Raw genomic sequence first — 17,672 nt, forward strand, 5'->3', positions numbered from 1 at the left:
CATCTCAGTCCCAAGGACTTCTGCAAGTTCTGAGTCCTTCTCAGACAGCCTGGAGGAAGATGGACCAGGTGGCCTTGCATGAGCAACCAAGAGCTGGATGTGTTTTCTTTGGGTGGAAACATTTGTCTGGAGCTGCTGGAAGTTCACCAGTGCATTCCCATAATCCAGAAAGTGCCCCGGAGCACAGCACCAGGAGCCATGTTCCATTTCCAGCTGGGCTTACTATTTCTGCAAGCCCTCGTGCAACTCCTGTGCCTTACAGCAGGCACAGCTTTGCAAGGGGGAAGGAAACGAGGAGCACACAGGGAGAGTCTCACTGCTCCCAGCTGGCAGCTGGCTACCCAGGGGGCACAAAGGATCTCTTCATGCCCTGCATAAACAAGTGAGGGCCGCAAAAGGCTGTTATTGAAGAGCATCAGTTCCAGCAGCAGCTCAGGCTGGGATTCCCTAGGCTCACCTCACCTTGGAAGTGAGGGCAAACCCAATCTCACTTCAACTTCTGCTGCAGACCTGATGATGAATACTTTGCAGTGATTATTAATAACCAGAAGAGCACTTCCCTGACATTGATATTGCGAGAGCAAATTCTTAGTTGGTTCTGCGTGTGGAAGGCGTTAAGTGCTAACAGTTACTGTTTCTGTCAGGGACACCAACGCTGAATAAAATAGGAGTCTTTAAAAATAATGTTGCAACGAAGAGCATAGAAGTACCCTCAAGGGGAGCGACTGACACATGCGATAACCCTCTTTGCTTTCTATTCAATAGAGGCAGACCAGACTCCTTGCAGGTATTAGCTGTAATAAGAAAACCCACTGGAATAAAAACCAAACAAATAAATGACATCACAAAAAAACACAGGTTCTCAAGGAGGCCTGGTGACCAAACCTGTCCTAACACTGAACCATCACATGACTGCAAGCCCTTTCAACTTGTGCCAGCCCTCATTTCTTTGCATTGGCACTGTTGTTCCAAGATGATTCTGCCAGACCATGAGAATGTGGCCACAAGATCTCCCTGTGGTGGCAAAAGCACGACCTGACTACCTGGTGGCTGTCCCATGGAGCTGCTACCCAGGTAGGGAGCAGCACCTGCAGGCTCATTCCTCCACATCATGTCAGGTAGGAGACACTGGGCAACCAAGTTCTCCAGCAGCCAACATGCAGTTCCACCTGGCTGTGTAATGGCTGCTTGCTATAACAACTTGCCTCCTTATGGAAAAGCTTGCCTACTTATGAAAAAGCTAACTTCTGGAGATGTTTATTTATGTGAATAACTGAAGAAGTGCTGGTTGCTCTGATTTTCTGTATTTTCTTGTTTTGATTTACTGTCGCTTCCTCTGCCCCATCTATTATGTGTGGGACACCTGAGCAGATATCTCCATTGCTGCCATCACAGAGCAAGAATCTGACGAGGATGCAAAAAAGCTTCTTTGTTATTAAATAAACAGAAGAGGGCCCATCACATGATGATGGACAATATTTTGCAAATTAAGCTCTTTTCCTCATTTTGGAGGTAAAGGGCAATATGGCCGAGTCTCCACATAGACTGGATTTTCCACTTCCTAAGTACTGTTGAAGAGTTTCAGTTTTAGCTGAAAAGGAGGGATTGAGCTTCCTGGCAGCTGGCAGACAGCTCAGGGCCATTTGTGCAGCACCGGGAGGGATTCGTCCCTGCAGGGATTTGTCCTGCACATTCCTGTTCTGGCTGCTCCACTCCACAGGGGGAACACTCTCAGCCATGCACTATGAAACCATACTGAGAGTATTTGAACACACATGATCACCCACCAAATTTTTGACCCAAATTCACTTTTAACATTTAAATCTCCTTTTAGGACATGAGAAAACCTGACCCACTGAACAGCAACTGTTCCACTGGGTGACCTGAAAGGTGAAAACAGGCAGCAACTGTCCCAGACTGCGCCCAGACCACATCTTCTTAGCAACACCACTGTGCAGTCTTTTTCCTGTGACCGTTCCCCAGAAATCCTGCACCGCAGCAGCAAGGCGTGGCACCCATTCAGCAGCACCCGAAAGCATGGCACGGCGATAGAGGGCCAAAGGCAAAAACTCTGCAAAGGGTGCAACCAGAGGACACACCTTCTGTTTGTAAGTGAATGCCACCGCCTCACGCTTGGCTCCGGTGCAGTGGTTTATCGCCGAGGGGTTCTCGCTATTTACCCAGCTTTACGGGGCCGCAACTCCCGGAGGGCGCTGCTCCACGGACACCCCCGGTACGGGGCTAGGGCGGACACTGAGCTGACCCGCAGCCGCACCGCGCTCCGTACGAGCGCTGCCCGCGGTAGGAGCAGGCGCCTGGGCCGTACCAGGCCCCGCAGCGCGCTCCGGGAGCGGTCACGCCCCTGGGAGCCGAGGCGCTCGCCCCAGACTTCCTGCCCGAGGGAGGCTGAGCTCCTCCGCCGAGTGGGGACACGCAGCTCCGGGCTGCAGCCCCCGGCGGGCTGCGGAGGACCCCGAAGGGGCGCGGGGGAGCGGGGTACCGCAGCCGAGCGGGCTGAGCCGCACCGGGCGGAGTTAAGGCGGCGCAGCGCCAGCGGGAGCTGCCGGGGCTCACTCGGGAGTGCGGCTCCTCCTTCACAGACCCAACAGCGGTTCTGTTCGAGGCGGCGGACCCCAGGCAGGGCCGAACCCCCCACCACACAACCCACCGGCTGTACGGGGCTTCCGCAGCGCGAAGCCGAGCGGCCCGGCCGGGGGCGGCTCCCAGCGGGCGGGACGGGGGCGGGAGCGTGGTGGCGCGGGGCCGCTCCCTCCGCAGCGCCGCGGCCCGCCCCGCGTTGCGCTCCCGCCGCACGGCGGGCTGGCGGCTGGCGGTGGTCGCTGCGGCGCGGGGCCTGCGCCCCGGATGAGGTCGGCGGCGGAGCGGGCCCAGGTGAGCGCCCGCGCGGGGCACGGCCGGAGCTCGGCGGCTCCAGGTGCGTTTGGCCGCGGAGAGCGGCGGGCGTGGCGGGGCAGGGCCGCCTCGCCGGGCCGCGGAGAAGCGACTGCGGCTCCCCTCGCCCGGTCTCCCTTTCTCGGCGCGCCGGGGGCGGCGAGCAGTGCTTCTCACCGCTGCCGTTTCTGGGCGCGAGGCCGGGACCGGGGAGTGCCACGTTCCCGGCCGCAGCGGAGCGAACGGGGTGCGGTGAAGCAGCAGCCCGGCATGCAACCGGACCAGCTCAGCACAGCCCGGGGATCCGCCGGCCCCGCGGCCCGCCTGGCGCTGCGGCTTGCGGTAACTGCGTTTAACCGCGGGGCTGTGATTTCAGGGAGACGATTTACATTAGAGGGAGAATGTGCAGAGAGCCAGGAACAACTTGGACTGGGTCCTCGCATATTTCTGTGGTTATTTTTGGAGTATCGTCATATGGCAGGAGGTGGGCTCTGGAGGTATCCTCGAGCTCAGCGTTTTTTCCACAGTCTGGTTACCCGGGCGATCGTATTAGGGCTACGCGGATCCCCTCTATCAGCGCTTTCCGTATGAAACACTCTTTCTACTGCTGCTTCTGCAGTAGTATTGTTCCGCTCCGTGCCCAACCATGCGTTGCGGTGGGGACCCTTCTGCGGACAAACAATGGTCGGGTACGCGTGGTGGAGTATTTGCAGCACTGCAGGAGCTGATGGTGGAAGAGCTCTGTTATTGGGCTGCAGGCGGTGTGAGGTGACTCCTGATGAGTCCTCTCCTTGCTGACATGCCCTGAGAGGTGTGGCTTTCTCAGCGCACCTAGAGACCAGCCTGCTAGTCACTTGCTTCCCCCTGTGGTCTTCTCACGTTGGACTTGTCCAAAGGGGCTCTTGCATCCAAACAACTGGGGATGTGGGAAGCTGCTTGTTACCAAGGTCTGCCTCTCAGAGATGCCTTGCAGCTCTCTGCCTTCTCCGCTGCCCACTCTGCATGTTTTCAGTGTGGCGTCCTTTGGCTGCCATGGCTGGGGATCTGCACTCATGGCCTTCAGCAGCCTGCCTGCCTGTGTTGCCTTCATGCAAGTTTGGCGCTTAGGGAAGGCTGAGTTTGAGTGGTAATCCTGACAAGAAGACAATTACAACTGTGCGTTCTTTTGGCTTTTGGTTTGGCAATGTGGATCCTGTCTGCAGGCCTCCCTGGGTGCTCAGAGCACTGCTGTCAGTGAGGGCCCCAGGCTCACAGGGTGTGTTCTGTGAGTTGTACCAGATCCTCGTTATTGTAGTGCATGGAAGGTCTAGAATCACCTTCTTTCCCGCAACTTATCCCTTATGCAAGGACAGTCCCCAAACTGACTGTTGATTAATCAGCACGTACACGTCTCCAGGGGATGTGAGCTGCCTCCTCTGCTTGCAGTCACTGCTGGGAGCAGTGAGCATATCCTCACAACCACTGTGCCATGTTTACTGCTTTAACAGCAACTTCAGATGATAGTGGGGCCATTAAAGCAGACACTGCTGCATGTAGCAGAGCCCTGATTTTGACAACAGCCTCATGAGGGGCCCAAATGTGATGGACAGCCAGGATGGGGTCCGGGTTGGCTGAAGAAGGCTGTGGTATAGCTGTGATATGGGATGTAGAAAATTTTCAGAATCAATTTTTCTACCTAAGGCAGCTGTTTTCTCTTTTTGGCTCTGAGCAATGACTTTGATTCGAATGATGAGATCACCTTGATTTACACAGTAACCTTTTCTTCTTTCTGCTTCTAGCAGTCCTGTAAATGACTGAAATGTGTGCTTCTTTCTCTAGCGCTGCAGAATAATCATGCATAAATAGAGGAAGTTTTCATAGATGGACAGACCAGTCAAGTTTCTGGCTAATTTTGTTCCTAAAAAAAAAAAAATATATGTTTCCTGTAGATAATAATGATTTCTAAATGATGGTAGTCAATGGAGAATGGCCTGTTGGTTAAAGTGCAGGAGGTGGGCTTGACTGTGTTAAGGATTGCTCTAGGTTTCCTGTCTGTTCTCACAGGCTTTGCATGTGTCCCTTGCCTTAATTTTGTTCAGCTAGGAAATTATATTTCCCCACCGCTTTGGGCACAGTGATACGCTGCCTGAGTGACAGCTGGGATACTGATGGTGCAGCGTGTGCAAGGAGATGGGTTGAGTATGGGCTTAGGCTTGGTGGCAGATCAGTGTGGGCGTCTGGAAGGCCTGTGTTTAGCTATATCGTAGACTTTCATGCGGTGCCTGTCACTTGGAGGCCTGAGCCTACTCTGAAGCTCTGTTTTGAGAGTATATGCAAAAAAAGAAACACAAAACAGTGGAGATTCCCAAGCTTGGTGGTTGGAAGCTCCTGCACAGAAAGACTTGTGCAGTTACAGATATGTGACTCTCATACAGCACATAAAATGTGTTTGCGCTGGGGCTGTGACAGTGATGGCTGTGTGGCTTATTGTTCTCATTAGAGAAGTCAGATGGCACTGAGTCAGCAGGTTTGGATTTGTCACAGCTGTGGTGATTGTGCTGGAAGACCCGTGAGGTTTGGCAGTGCAAGGTGAAGGAGCTGGCCTGCACTGCAGCCATGCTGGGGTTTGAGCTTGGACTCAGGCCTGCTGCTGGCTTGTGCTCTCCTTTGAGTCTGGATGAAGTGGTGGCATTGGTGGGGACTGATATTGTGAATTCACCTGCTTTGGGCCATTTGGTTCTGCTAATTTGAATGTCAGTAACTCACAGTGGCGTAGCCTGCTGAACAAACACTTCCTCTCACGTGTCATTTTGTCTGGATTACAGGAGACGGGAACAACGTTGGGAAAAGGTTGTCTTTGAGCACGTGTTGCAGTATTTCCTTGTGTCTCCAGATCCATCTTTCCTCTCGGCCCTTGGGTGGAAGCTCGTGGTTTTTCTAAGACCTCAGTGAGCATTAATTCACAGAATCTCAGCATGCCATGGACGGAACAGCCCCCCCAGCCCCACCCCTGCCACGTGCTGGCTGCCCCCAGCTCAGGCTGCTCAGGGCCCAGCCATGGCCTCGGGCACCTGCAGGGATGGGGCACCCACAGCTCTGGGCAGCAGTGCCGGGGCTGCACCACCTCTGGGTAAAGAACTTTCTCCTCACATCTGGCCTAAATCTCCCCTCTTTCAGTTTAAAGCTGTTCCCCCTTGTTCTGTCACTGTCTGCCTGTGTAAAAGGTCACTCTCCCTCCTGATCAGAACCTTTCTTTAAATATTGAAGGCCATCATAAGGTTTCCCCACAGCTTTTTCTTCTCCAGACTGAACAAGGCCAGCTCCCTCAGCCTGTCTTTGTGGGAGAGGTCCTCCAGCCTTCTGAGCATCAAAGAAATAGAAGATTTGGGCAGTTGTATCTACTGCAGCTTTCCTGCCCCAGGCCCTGTGGGTGTCCCCCATCTTGGATGACAGTTGCTCCACCCTCCAGTTGCTCCTTTTCTCCAAATAGGTGAATGGTTGTGCCAAGAGCTGTTGGGCCGAGCTGTTATACAACTGGGGCAGAAGCCAAGGTTTGCTCTCCTTGTGCCAGACAGGGGAATGTGGGACTGTATGAAAAGAGGGTGTCATCTTAGAGCCCTCTCTGGTGATTTTGTCCTCTTGTCCCAGTACACAGCAGAAGGTGCTTTGAATTGAAGCTGATAAGTAGTTAGTGCCTTGTGCATAGCGTATGCATTATATCTACATACTCATGCACACCTCCCAGATTTGCTATCGGAGGGGTAGGGGTAACAGGCAAGGCTTAAAACCCAGAAAATAATGTTTTGGAAGAGCAGTTCCCTTCCATCTTTTACTGATGGGCTGTGTTTTGTCATCCAAAGGGCACTATGTTGTCATGTGGGCTCAGCAGTGTCTCAGACTGGATCTGCCACACATAGTAGCTGATGGGTCTGGTGTGATCATAGAGGAGTCTGGGCTGACCCCATTGTGCTCAAACCACGAGACAAATGAGGCTGAAGCTGCAGATCTGTAGTTTGCAGTAGGTCAGCAGTTTCATTTGGGCACTTGGCCTCTCTGTGGAGATGAAATGTGGTACCACTTTAGTATTGGATCCATCCCTGTTTCAGAAGCCAGGCCTCTGCCCACCAGCTGTAATTGGACTCAATGGTAATCATGTTGAGCTTCATCTTGTCAGTTTCCCAGTCTGGTCCAAAAGATGGACACTCCTTTCAGCTATCAGCTATCAGCGACACAGTCAAATCTGGCACCAGATGCTTCGTTAGTGTGAAATGCGTCCCATGTGTGAGCAGATAGCGAATGGGGATTTACAGTATGGCATTTCTGCCAGGTTCCACCCACCTAACTCCTTCCTCTCCTCTTCCAGCTGTCTCACTGCCTGCGCCCCGCTTGCCGACTAGTGACAGATCAGAACTGTGTGCCGGTATCCTTCACTGTGTATCAGATGGAGAGGAAAACACAGGGTGGAGTCTTCTTTTGCACAAAGGAAGAAGTATCATTTCTGCCTTTGATGGATTTTTAGGTGGCTGGGGAGAAATTAAACAGAATTTTATAACATCCATAGCCCTCTTCCCACCTCATTTTCATGTGAATCTGTTGCTGTCATGGTATCTTTCAGAAGATATTTTTAGCTGTGCATTTTTTTTTTCTTTTTCTGCTCGTATCAGGCTTCTGAAGGGAAACACATTTTTATGGCAGAAGAGAACGAGCCATTTCATGAGGCTTTTTGTTATGGGCAGAGAGACTGGAATCTGATTGTGTTTTTTAAATGACATTTTCCTTTGTAATCAGCTCATTGTGCTTGTCACTGTGCTAGCACTAATGAGCCTGGAGGCAGCTAAGGTGCATGCCCTGGCAGGCTGCTGCTGGGGGCGTTGGCCCTGCTCACCATTCCCATGCTCAGCCACCTGGGAGCACTTCAGAATTACCATCCATGTGGGCAAACATGAAGGGCTGCGGCCCCGGGAGAAGTCCTGCAAGTGTTTCTCCCTGGCAGTCCTGGCAGAGATGCAGTACCCCTGTGTTTCAGAGAAGCAATTAAATCTTATTAGATGGACTATTGATTTCGCTGTGTCTCTGCTGGCTGGAGCTCCTACTGAGCATTAGATGGCATGGTACCTGATGAAATATTGAGTGTCCTCTTTGCCAGGGACGAGAGGGGAGTGGCAAAATTCTCAAAGTGGGTTAATGATGCTGTGCAAAGGCCTGGTCGGTGGTCAGACAGCTAGGTCTGTCACTTGCTATGGAACCATGGAATTTTTCATCAGGAATACAAACCCAATGTTAATGCTTAGCTTTGGGGTAGGAAACTTCTAACCTGAATTCTCAGTAGTGCTGCCTTTTACGAGAGATTTATTGCAAGTCCTTGTATGTTATGTTCCTGCAGAGTAATGGCAGAGCAACAGAAATACCCTTTGATGTCTAATCTGTCTCTGGGTATATGCATGCCTATGTGAATCAGGAGCTATTCTGCAAATTCACTGGGACTTTTCTTCAGGAAACCAAAGGATGAGGATGTCCTTGTTGGCTACCTTGGTCTAGCATGGGTGCTCAACCCTTTGGCTTGCCTGGGCCACACTAAGTGAAGGGAAGTTGTCCTGGACCACATATAAAAGATATGCTATAGTTAATGTATATAAGTAACAAAACTTCTTATGTATATGTATTATTTAAATGTAAAAGAAGGCAACAAAACTGTAAGACTAGAGGGTTGGACACATATGGTAGTGCATCATATGTCTGTAAGAACCACAGCTGGCTTTAGGATGACAGCCAGAAGTAAATAAAGGAGGTAAAGGTAGAGAAAATGCAGCTGCTCCCGCTGTATTTTGATGGCAACTTACACTGTAGCTATAACCCTCCCTGGTCCTTGGTGCAAGAGCTTTGAAGTTCAGCCTCACCTCCTGCCAGGCACAGCCTAGCATGCACAGGCAGGACGACATGTGAGGCCAGAGATGGCTGTGGTGTTGTGGTCCAGTCATCTGCTGAGCATTGGCTAGGCTGTTCCCTCTCGTTGCACCAGAGCTGATGTTACCCTAGAGTGGGGTGCAGCTGTGCACGGCTGGACCTCTACTCAGGTCTTCATTCTTCAGTAAGCTGCCCTGGGGCTGCTGTGCTGCTCTGCCCTATTTATGTTCCTGGACAAGCTAAAGGGATGGCATGAATCCTTGTCCCCTTTCTTGACCTTTGTTGGACTGATTGGAGTTCTTGCAATGCACTGGCCTAGATTTGAGCAAGCTGGGCTTGACATACGGCTTCCTGCAGAGTTGGGACCCCTGTGAGGAGGTGCGCTTGCCAGCATTGCTGGCTCAGATCTGCCCCTTGCAAGGGCTGTAGTGTTTGTCTGACTGATCCAGACTCCTGCCTGTGGTTGATGTCCCAGCGCCTGCTTTGACAGCCGGCACTTGTGCTTGCCCTGTCAGGATCAGACTGGATAATTGCTATGGGGCTGTGACGATGTGGGTCACTGTGGAATGTTTTCAGCCTGAAGCGCTTGTCTGCAGCTGAGATGGTGTACACACCAGCCTTGTGCTGAGGAGAGCTGCATGGCAAGAGCTTGCAGTGCAATCTAGCATGCATTTTTGCTAGCAGGAGTGTTACAAGAAGCTGAAAGCTAGCAGAGATGGGGGAGGATCTTTCTCCCAGATGCCTGTATTCTCAGAGCACATCATTAATATGATGTTAATTGATGCAGTAGCTCGAATTCCAAAGTGTCTCCCTGCTGAAATGTAGCCAGCTTTGGTGAAAGCTGCTTCATGCAGCAGCAGCAGACAGGAAGGAATGACAGTCTGTGTCAGCTCCAGAACATCATGGCTTTGTTTGGCAGTATGTACTGGTGCTGCAACACAGGCAGGTAGTGGGGGAGTGCTGAGTGTCACTGCCCTGTGCTCAGTGACCCCCCTCTTCCATCCTCCCTTCTGTAGGGACATGGTGCAGCCCTGGTGAGCCCTGCATCACAGACTGCTGATGGATGCTCATTCCTCAGGCTGGACAAAATCAGGCCTCTTCTGTGTGCCTGCCTGCCTGCCTCTGCTCTAATCTCTTGAGCTGCGTTGGGGAAAGCCAAGTGCATGAGGTTGAGAGCAGTGTGGGGGCCCCTTAAAAATCTTTGGGCTCAGCAGAGGAGGAGCAGGGCCATGGGGCTCATCCCTGTAAGGAGTGTGACTGGGAGGAAGCCCCATAAATCCCCATGTGTTTGTGTGGCCTTCTCGGGGCGGGAGAACGAGCTGTGGACTTCAAGCCTGCTCAGCTGCTCAGCCCAGCCTGCTGTGCCCAGATGCTGGCAGAGGATGGGACAGTGCTGCTGCTCAGCTCCTCTTTCTGGCCTGCTGGCCTAGGCAGTGTCTGCTTGAGGAGGTGGGCGTAGAAGTCTGGTGTGGGATTGGGGTGTGCGTGCGTGTGTGTGTGTGTGTGTGTGTGTGTAACAACATCCGTGGCAGTAGCCTTGGCAACCCTGGTGGCATCCCCTGGCCCACAGATATGGGAGTGAGGAGTGTGGGGCCTGTGGTCAGGGCGGTAGTGCCCCAGGGCCTGGGGAAAGGTGAACTGTATGCCAGGTGCTGATGTTGGGGCATAGCCAGCATGAGCTGGCATTATGACCTCACGGTGAGCCTGTGTACAATGCAGCATGTGGACAGGCCATGATTGCCATGAAGTTATGGAGGACAGGGAGGGCAGGGCCTGTAGCTGAAGCAGCCACAGGCTCTGTGCTGCATCCCAGCTCTGCTCCCAGTGCAGAGAGACAGCCCAATGAGAAAACCAGGCCGTGCAGGGCTGCAGCAGCACTTTCCCAGTGGGCAGGGCATATGGAGCATGGCCAGTGTAACAACATCAGCACAAGAACCCCTGACCATGGGAGCCTGTGCTTTCCCATGTGAGGACAGTGGCAGAGAGCTGGGGAAGGGACAAAGCATTACAGGGGTGGGCTGGAACTCCCTCTTTCTGTTCCTTGTAGTTCTTGTGCAAATCATCTTGGGGCATGATTTTTTTCCAACCTAAAGGCATTGTTGTTACCCTGGAGGTGCTGATGCTCCTAGCTTACTGCATCAGGGCTGATGGGTGGCAGAAGGTCCTGTCCTTGTTGGTGAGGACATGGGCATGGGCCTGAGCCACCTGCAGTTTCTGGCCTAGCTGCTATAGACTGACAGTGTGAAAAGAGAGGCTGTCATTGCTGCATGTCACCTCATGTTGCTGTGCTGCTTGGGGACTCCATCCAAATGGAAGTGGAACAGCTTTTGTGCCCTGAGCAAGCTTTTGAGAAAGCTGCTGTGGATCTGTGTCACTCCTGTGGAGCCAAAGCCTGTTCTTAGCATCTCCATGCAGGGCAAGCTGTGTAAGACTATGCACAGCTGATGTTTGCTTGTGGGAAGTGAAAGTGTTTCACTGCATCCATGTGAAATGTATAGAAAGTGAGCTGTGAGTCCTTGATACTGAATGTTCAAGAGACTTTTGGTTTTGATTAGTTTTGTTTATGTTTATGGAGTGGTTGAGATTTGCATAAGCAGGTTATCCTGCCTGCTTTGCTTTTGTCCTTGTGAGAAGATTATCTCTGTGTGTTGAATGTATATGTATAAGTTAACCCTTGTAAAAAAGTCAGAGGTATCCTTGTTGGGCTATAGGACTTTGCTTCCTCTTTCTTGTAACTGTAGCACTCATTGGACTGCAGTTCTTCCCTGGGCACTTGGAGGTCTTCTTTATTTCATTTTTTTTCCTCCTTCATTATATATAGTTGCCATCTAAAAAGTGGCTCTGAAAATTCTGTTATAGGATCCAGTTCTGAGATCATTTCCTTCTAAAATTGCTTGTTTTACTACATGTGTGCCAAACCTGCATCTGTGGACGGCTCCTCGTGTCATGTATGTCACTGCCTGGGATAAAGGTCCTGCAGAGCAGATGTTGCCCTTGCTGCCACCAGTCAGAGCTATCATTATCAGAGGGGCCATGCAGGTGACACTGAGGGACAGAAGACAATAATGCGGCACAGATGGCCCTGAAATGAGAACTTGGGTAGCAATTGGCCGTGCAAGCCAAGTGTCTATCTGTTTCACTTCTCAGAGGTTCTGCAGTACTGCCTGTAGTAAATATTTGCTTTTATCTCTCAAAATTGGCAGAGCTGGCTCTGAACACATGCAGCGAGCAGATTTGCTGCTTTTGGAGGTACTGTTTTCACATCAGTCTCGTTGAGAGTAAAGCTGCATATAAAGTAATCTGTAGCAGAAAATCTCCAGCAAGTAGGTTTGTATGGAGTCTAAATGTAGTGCTTAAGCAGTTCAGGCACCATCTTGTGATGAAACACCTAGCTGCTGTCCATCCGTGTACTTGTCATAATTCCTGGGAAGATTATTATTTTTATTATTTTTAACCAAATCCAATTTCTTCTTTGCAGATTCTGAATTGTGCCTGAACAGAGTGCTGAGATCAGCCCCTGGAAGCAGCGTGAGTTTATCCTGAAAGCCTTTATTCTCCTTTTTAGATTCCATGTAAGGCTGAGTAGGTTTTGTAGCATAGAGTGGGTTGCAGTAGCTGATGGCAGAAGATCAGAGGTTGTGCCGCAGTATGAAAGAGACTTGTATGGTAGCTGGTTCTTTGCTAGAAACTCCCTTGTGATAACTGGAAATCTGGCCTACTGCTGAAGTACAGAACTGTTGTAACTGGGATTCCTATGGCTTTCCTAATGTGCTGGGATTTTTCCTATTTTAGGCATTAGGCAACAGCCCCTTTGCCAACAGAAGGGTTCCTACCAGCTGTCTTGACTCTTTGCTTGCTTACAAAGCTGTTTTGGGGGAATTGCACACTAAGTTTCATGTGTTTTCTTTCTCCAGTCTTCTGGAGAAAGTGGTGTGTTTGCAAACCGTAAGATGTGCCATTGAGTTTTGTGAAATGGGGATCTTGAGGTCCAAGCAGAGGTCCCAGGCCTTCAGGAGGGACTAGGCATGGCTGTCGTGAAGTGTGTCCCAGTGAGCTAAGAGACTATCCTTCTGTAGAACTTCTTTGAAGGTCCAGATCTACTCAAGTTCTGGGATGCATGTCTAAAGGGAAAGCAAGAAGGATGGGGTTTCTGTGTGCTGAAGAGTCATTTGTCTGTTGGAAATACTTGTTTTGGAACTAGAAGGATAGAAGTGCAGTGAGAAGGGATGTCTGTGTGGCTCCCTGACATTTCTCAGGGACAGCCTTAAATACAGAACCAAAGCAGAGGGTGCTGTGCAGAGCAGACATGAACTGCTCAGGATGGGAAAGGGAACACTCTTCTCCTGAGGAAAAGAGGAAAAAGATTATCACAGCAAGGAGGGAATGGCTCTGTAGGTGACCCCCCACAGCCCTATCATACAGGCAGGGACTCACCTCTGCAGTGCAGGAGCAAATCTTCCTGGCAGGCATCATGCAGCAGCCATATGCTCCCATGTCAGTAGTGGCCTACGAGCCTGGCACCCACCCCATTCCCGAAGGAAACTGAGGCACATGATGACACAGTGTCACATGCAAACAAGCACTCAAGTTGGGACTGCATTTCTACACCTCTCGTTACAAAACTGGTATTCCAACATCCAGACAGTCTCATAGCTTTACTGGGAGGAACTGCTCATAAAAACTAACTACTTGCTCCAAACCTGGGGGTGCCAGGCAAGGTAGACTGGATGGGGTGTTGGGGATGAAAACCCCTCTGCTGCTTCTCTGCATTGGGTGCCACACCAGGAGCTGCAAGAGAGCCCTGTGGTGACTTCTGACACCCAGTGATGTCTTTGCTAGTAACCTTATTGCCCCAGGTGCAGCAGGAGATAGGTGGCCCAGGTCTGGGTATGTTGTGTTTCTTGTCTCCCTTTTTCAATTGTGCTTTGTTAACAGATGTCCTGGTTAGCTGTGCAAGGCATAGATCCACCAGCAACTTGGACAAAATGCACATTAAAGCAGAACTAATCTGCTGCTGCGCTCTTGTAGCAGCTCTGGGGAGACTTGCTAAGCCATGCACTGGGACAGTAGCATGGAGTCCACAGGTCCCATCTTCCTGACAAGTCTGGGCATGTGGAGCTATGTTGGGGCAGGTGTAGCCCAACCTGCTGGTGTTCTTGTGTTGGGGAAGGCATCCCGCGCTTCTGGGAGGGTTGGTGATACTCCTGACTTGGCATGATTATCGTCCTAGGAATAAGCCTCTAATTTCTGTGCATTTCTGCAGCTCCTTTGCAGCTGAACTCTTGAATATCACAAAGGGCTTACTGATGGATTTTGTCAGGCAGAGTGAAGAGTGAAGATTTCTTGGGTGCTTGCTCTAAGGGAATGGCCTTCCTCCTAGGAAGTGATGCATAAGATGTGAGTGGAGAAAATAGCACTTTGGTCCAGGTCTAAAGCAGTGGATACAGGGTTCTTTTGGAGAAGCAGATCACAGAATCACGGAATGGTTGTGGTTGAAAGAGACCTCTGGATCCACCTAATTCCACTCTGCTCCAGCAGGGCCACCCAGAGCAGGGTGCCCAGCACCATGTCCAGGTAGCTTTTGAAGGTGTCAAAGGAAGAGACTCTACCACCTCTCTGGGCAACCTGTGCCAGTGCTCTGTCACCCACGTGGTAAAGAAGTGCTTCTAGACAGCCAGTCAGAAGGACTGAGACTATCCTCAAAGCAGAGCCCTCTATGCTGTCGTGATGTACACAGGGATGATTTAGCCCCATAATTCTGATTGCAGGCAGTTTCTAGTGGCAGCCAATCACAGGTAAGCATAGACCAGCTGCTGAGGTGCCTTCTCAGTGACCCAGGCAGGATTAGCTCCTTACTGCAAGAATTGCCTCTGGATGTTGCACTTAACACCTTTTACCTGTGATTTGCTCTTGGTCTGCTTTCCAGAGTAGGCAGGAAGATGAAGCTGCTCTTTCTTCCCTCGTCTTTACCTCATGCAGTGTTGGGATGCTGGCCAGGGCTGTGCCTGTCATATCCCCTGGGATGGCTTGGGGTGCAGACTGCAGGAGCCTTCACTGCTGGGCAGTGGTGATAGGGCAGCCCTGTGCCTGCTCCACCATCCTGGCTCAAGGCTGCTGGTGCATTTTCCTCTTGATTTGGGGCCCATCCTCCCTGGGATACATTCCTTCGTCAATGAAGATTACTCTGTGTCATCCCAGCTGCTTTGGTGTTGCCTGAGCAAATTGGTTTGTGGTATGTGGCAATGTGTGCCCTGAAGGCCGGTGAGAATGCTGCCAGCTCCCTCAAACTCATCTTGGGAAATGATAGCTGCTGGCCAAGCACTCTGCTTGATTTAACTGATACTTCTAGCCTCTTCTGTATCATCTCAGTTAGGAGCCTGTTGCCATATATCTGGGCTGAACACCCACTGCTGATCTCCTCTCTGTCTCTGCTCAGCTGTTGAAGGCTTCTCTAAGATGTGTGCTGGAGCTGTAATCTTTCCCCACCTTTGGGTGTACATTCAGTGAGGCCTGCTTGAGTGTCAGGAGCTGTGGCTTTCCTTTGAAAGATGCAGCTTTGCTGCTCTGATGGTCTTGTGCTTGCCCCTGAAGTCCTGGTGGGTCTTGTGGTGACTGTCTGAGAGGTCTCAACTCCCAAGCTATGTAGTACTTTCATCACTGCCTTTGGCCACAAGTGTGAAGGGCTAGGATGGGCTTCTGCCGTGCTGAACTGATGATTCCACCAGCACTGCATTGAAGGAAGGAGCTTTCCACTCCTAAATCCCTCCAGAGGAGGACTCATCACCTGTGGCTGGAGTTTCAGCAGTGTGTTTAGCACAGCAGGACTCAGGGATAAAACACTGTAGGCAGTATCCCAGCAGATGCAGTGTGATGTTTGGATCTGCAGGACTTGCTTACAGGAGTGTACGCTACTGGAAAAGCAGCTTGCTGAAGCTGCTTGAAATGAGGCCAGTGGGCTCTGAAGGAGTTGCTTGGGGCTTTGCTGGGCTCTGCTGCAGGCTTGCTGCAGGCTGGGGATGCTGGGGCTCACCTGTATCCCACTGCCTCCCCTCTTCCAGCCTGGGAGATGCTCCTTCTGTAATAGCCGAGGGCTTTTGGGGCTTTTCTCAGCCTGACAGGAGGGTCCTTGGTGGGCCTGGAAAAGGCCAGTTCTCCATTGAGCCATATGGCACCCTGGTGCTCGGTTCTTGGTTTGTGTCCTTTGCTGCCTTCAGTAGTGGCAGGATGCATGGTGTGGTGGTGGGAAAGCTGACAGTGCACCAGAGGGAGGTTGTGTTGTGGTGAGGAGCTTTCAGAACCAGAGAGGTAGCCAAGCATGTGGTTTGGAAAGAAACCTCAGGTCTCCTCCCCAGTAGTGTCACACAAGGGCACCTGTCCTGCTCCCACGTGTGTGTGGTGGCCCAAGGGCTATTCAGTGGAGCTGGTGCCATTCTCCTGGCCATGGAAACTTGTCCATCGAGCAGCTGCTGTGCAGGCCCTGCTTCTTCCAGCTGAATGCCCAGGAAATGCAGTGGGCCATGTGGGCAGGTAGTGGGACAGTGCTTGTTCCTCACCACAAGGTTATGACTAAACACTGCCTTTGGGATGAAGAGAGCAAGGGAGAGGGCTGCTGGCATCCTGTTACTGGTGCATGCTGCTGCCTGCAGCACAGGGCGGCTCAGCTGTGAGTGCCAGGGGGCCATGTCTGGAGTTGCCACGGAAACAGAGGGTTCGGCCACTGGGGAGATGGAGATGGCGCCAGCACTGCAGCGCTCTGTGTGAGTGGTGAGCGGGGGTCGTCGCGGCCTGCTATGCAGTGCCAGTGACATCCCAGGTGCTGCTCTGTGTGTGTGCCCACATCTTCCCACAGAGAGTCCTGGGGTGCTGGTGACAGAAACCTCTGGAGGGTGACTCCCCAGCAGGCCGGGCCTGCTCCACCAAGGACTGATGGGTATCTGCAGGCCCTGGAGGCCTCCTACCAGCCAGGCTGGGCCACGTGGGACAGAAGGGCTGGGCTGGACCTGGCTGAGACTGCTTGTCTACAGCTTGGGGCAGTGCAGGTCCCCAAGGGAGCTGTTGTTGCCTTTGCTCCCCTTGTCTTCACTGCAGCGGTGCCCAGCTGAGCTGAAGGACAAGAACCCCGCCAGCCGGAGTCCGCTCTGATCAGTACAGGCCACCTTCATGGTCCTGCTGCAGTGCTGGAGCGCTGCCATTCCTGGCAGCACGTTGTGCCTGGACTGCAAAAAGTGTGTTCTGTGATTGGGCTGCCCTGGGCGCTGGGTGCGGATGAGAGCTCGCCTTAGTTCTGCACAGCTTGCATCTGGACCCGACAAGTGTTGAGACCTCTGCCCTATTTTGAAAATAATTCTCTACTTGCCAGATCAGGGAAATAAGTTTTCCCCATTTCTTGACTCGGGTTCTTTCTGCACTGTGTAAACTTTAATCTTTTTGTTAATTGCTTCAGTGGTAAAACATTAATTTCTCACTGCATGGTGCTTCACTGCAGCAGGGTGAGCTCAGCTGCAACCGCAGGCACAGGCAGCCAGGTCCTGCTCCCCTAGTTCACATCTGCCTGCAGCAACCTCCTGCACCCAGTGCACGGTTTTGTGCCCTGCCTGACTGCACTGTGCACTGGGACTTTCCTTCCATTGCTGTGTGACAGCAGAAAGCACTGGTAGCCTTTTCACTGAGAGCTCTGCCCTTGATGAGTCTCTCCCCTTGGGTGTGGTGGGGAGAAGTTTAATTCCGAATTCAGTTTCCTCTGCCTGCACCTTTTTTTTTTTTTTTTTTTTTTAAACCTCTCCAGTGCTTCCTTTTGTTGTCATTTAATTGTCCAAGTTCCCTGAATGCCTGTCACCTGCCTTGGGGGAGAATTTGAGACACATTCGAGACACCACATCTGTAATCACTAAGTATAC

At 51.7% G+C, this 17,672-nt stretch overlaps 1 protein-coding gene across 19 annotated transcripts in view; it reads left to right on the forward strand.

Annotated features, from left to right (window-relative positions):
* Positions 1 to 2,796: 2,796 nt before the first annotated feature.
* The window catches only part of EPB41L1 (erythrocyte membrane protein band 4.1 like 1), a 69,551-nt gene continuing 54,675 nt past the window's right edge, over positions 2,797 to 17,672 (forward strand). For 16 of the 19 annotated variants that reach the window (XM_046902952.1, XM_015296224.4, XM_040650821.2 and 13 more), the window contains exons 1-2: positions 2,797 to 2,892; positions 12,254 to 12,303. The gene's annotated coding sequence lies outside the window, so the exon portion shown is untranslated. Of the gene's footprint in view, positions 2,936 to 12,253; positions 12,304 to 17,672 lie in introns of all 19 variants that reach the window. The other 3 variants (XM_046902953.1, XM_015296225.4, XM_046902954.1) reach the window with 2 other exon arrangements.

Source organism: Gallus gallus, chromosome 20 (assembly GCF_016699485.2).
Source record: "Gallus gallus isolate bGalGal1 chromosome 20, bGalGal1.mat.broiler.GRCg7b, whole genome shotgun sequence".
NCBI classification, from domain to species: Eukaryota; Metazoa; Chordata; class Aves; order Galliformes; family Phasianidae; genus Gallus; species Gallus gallus.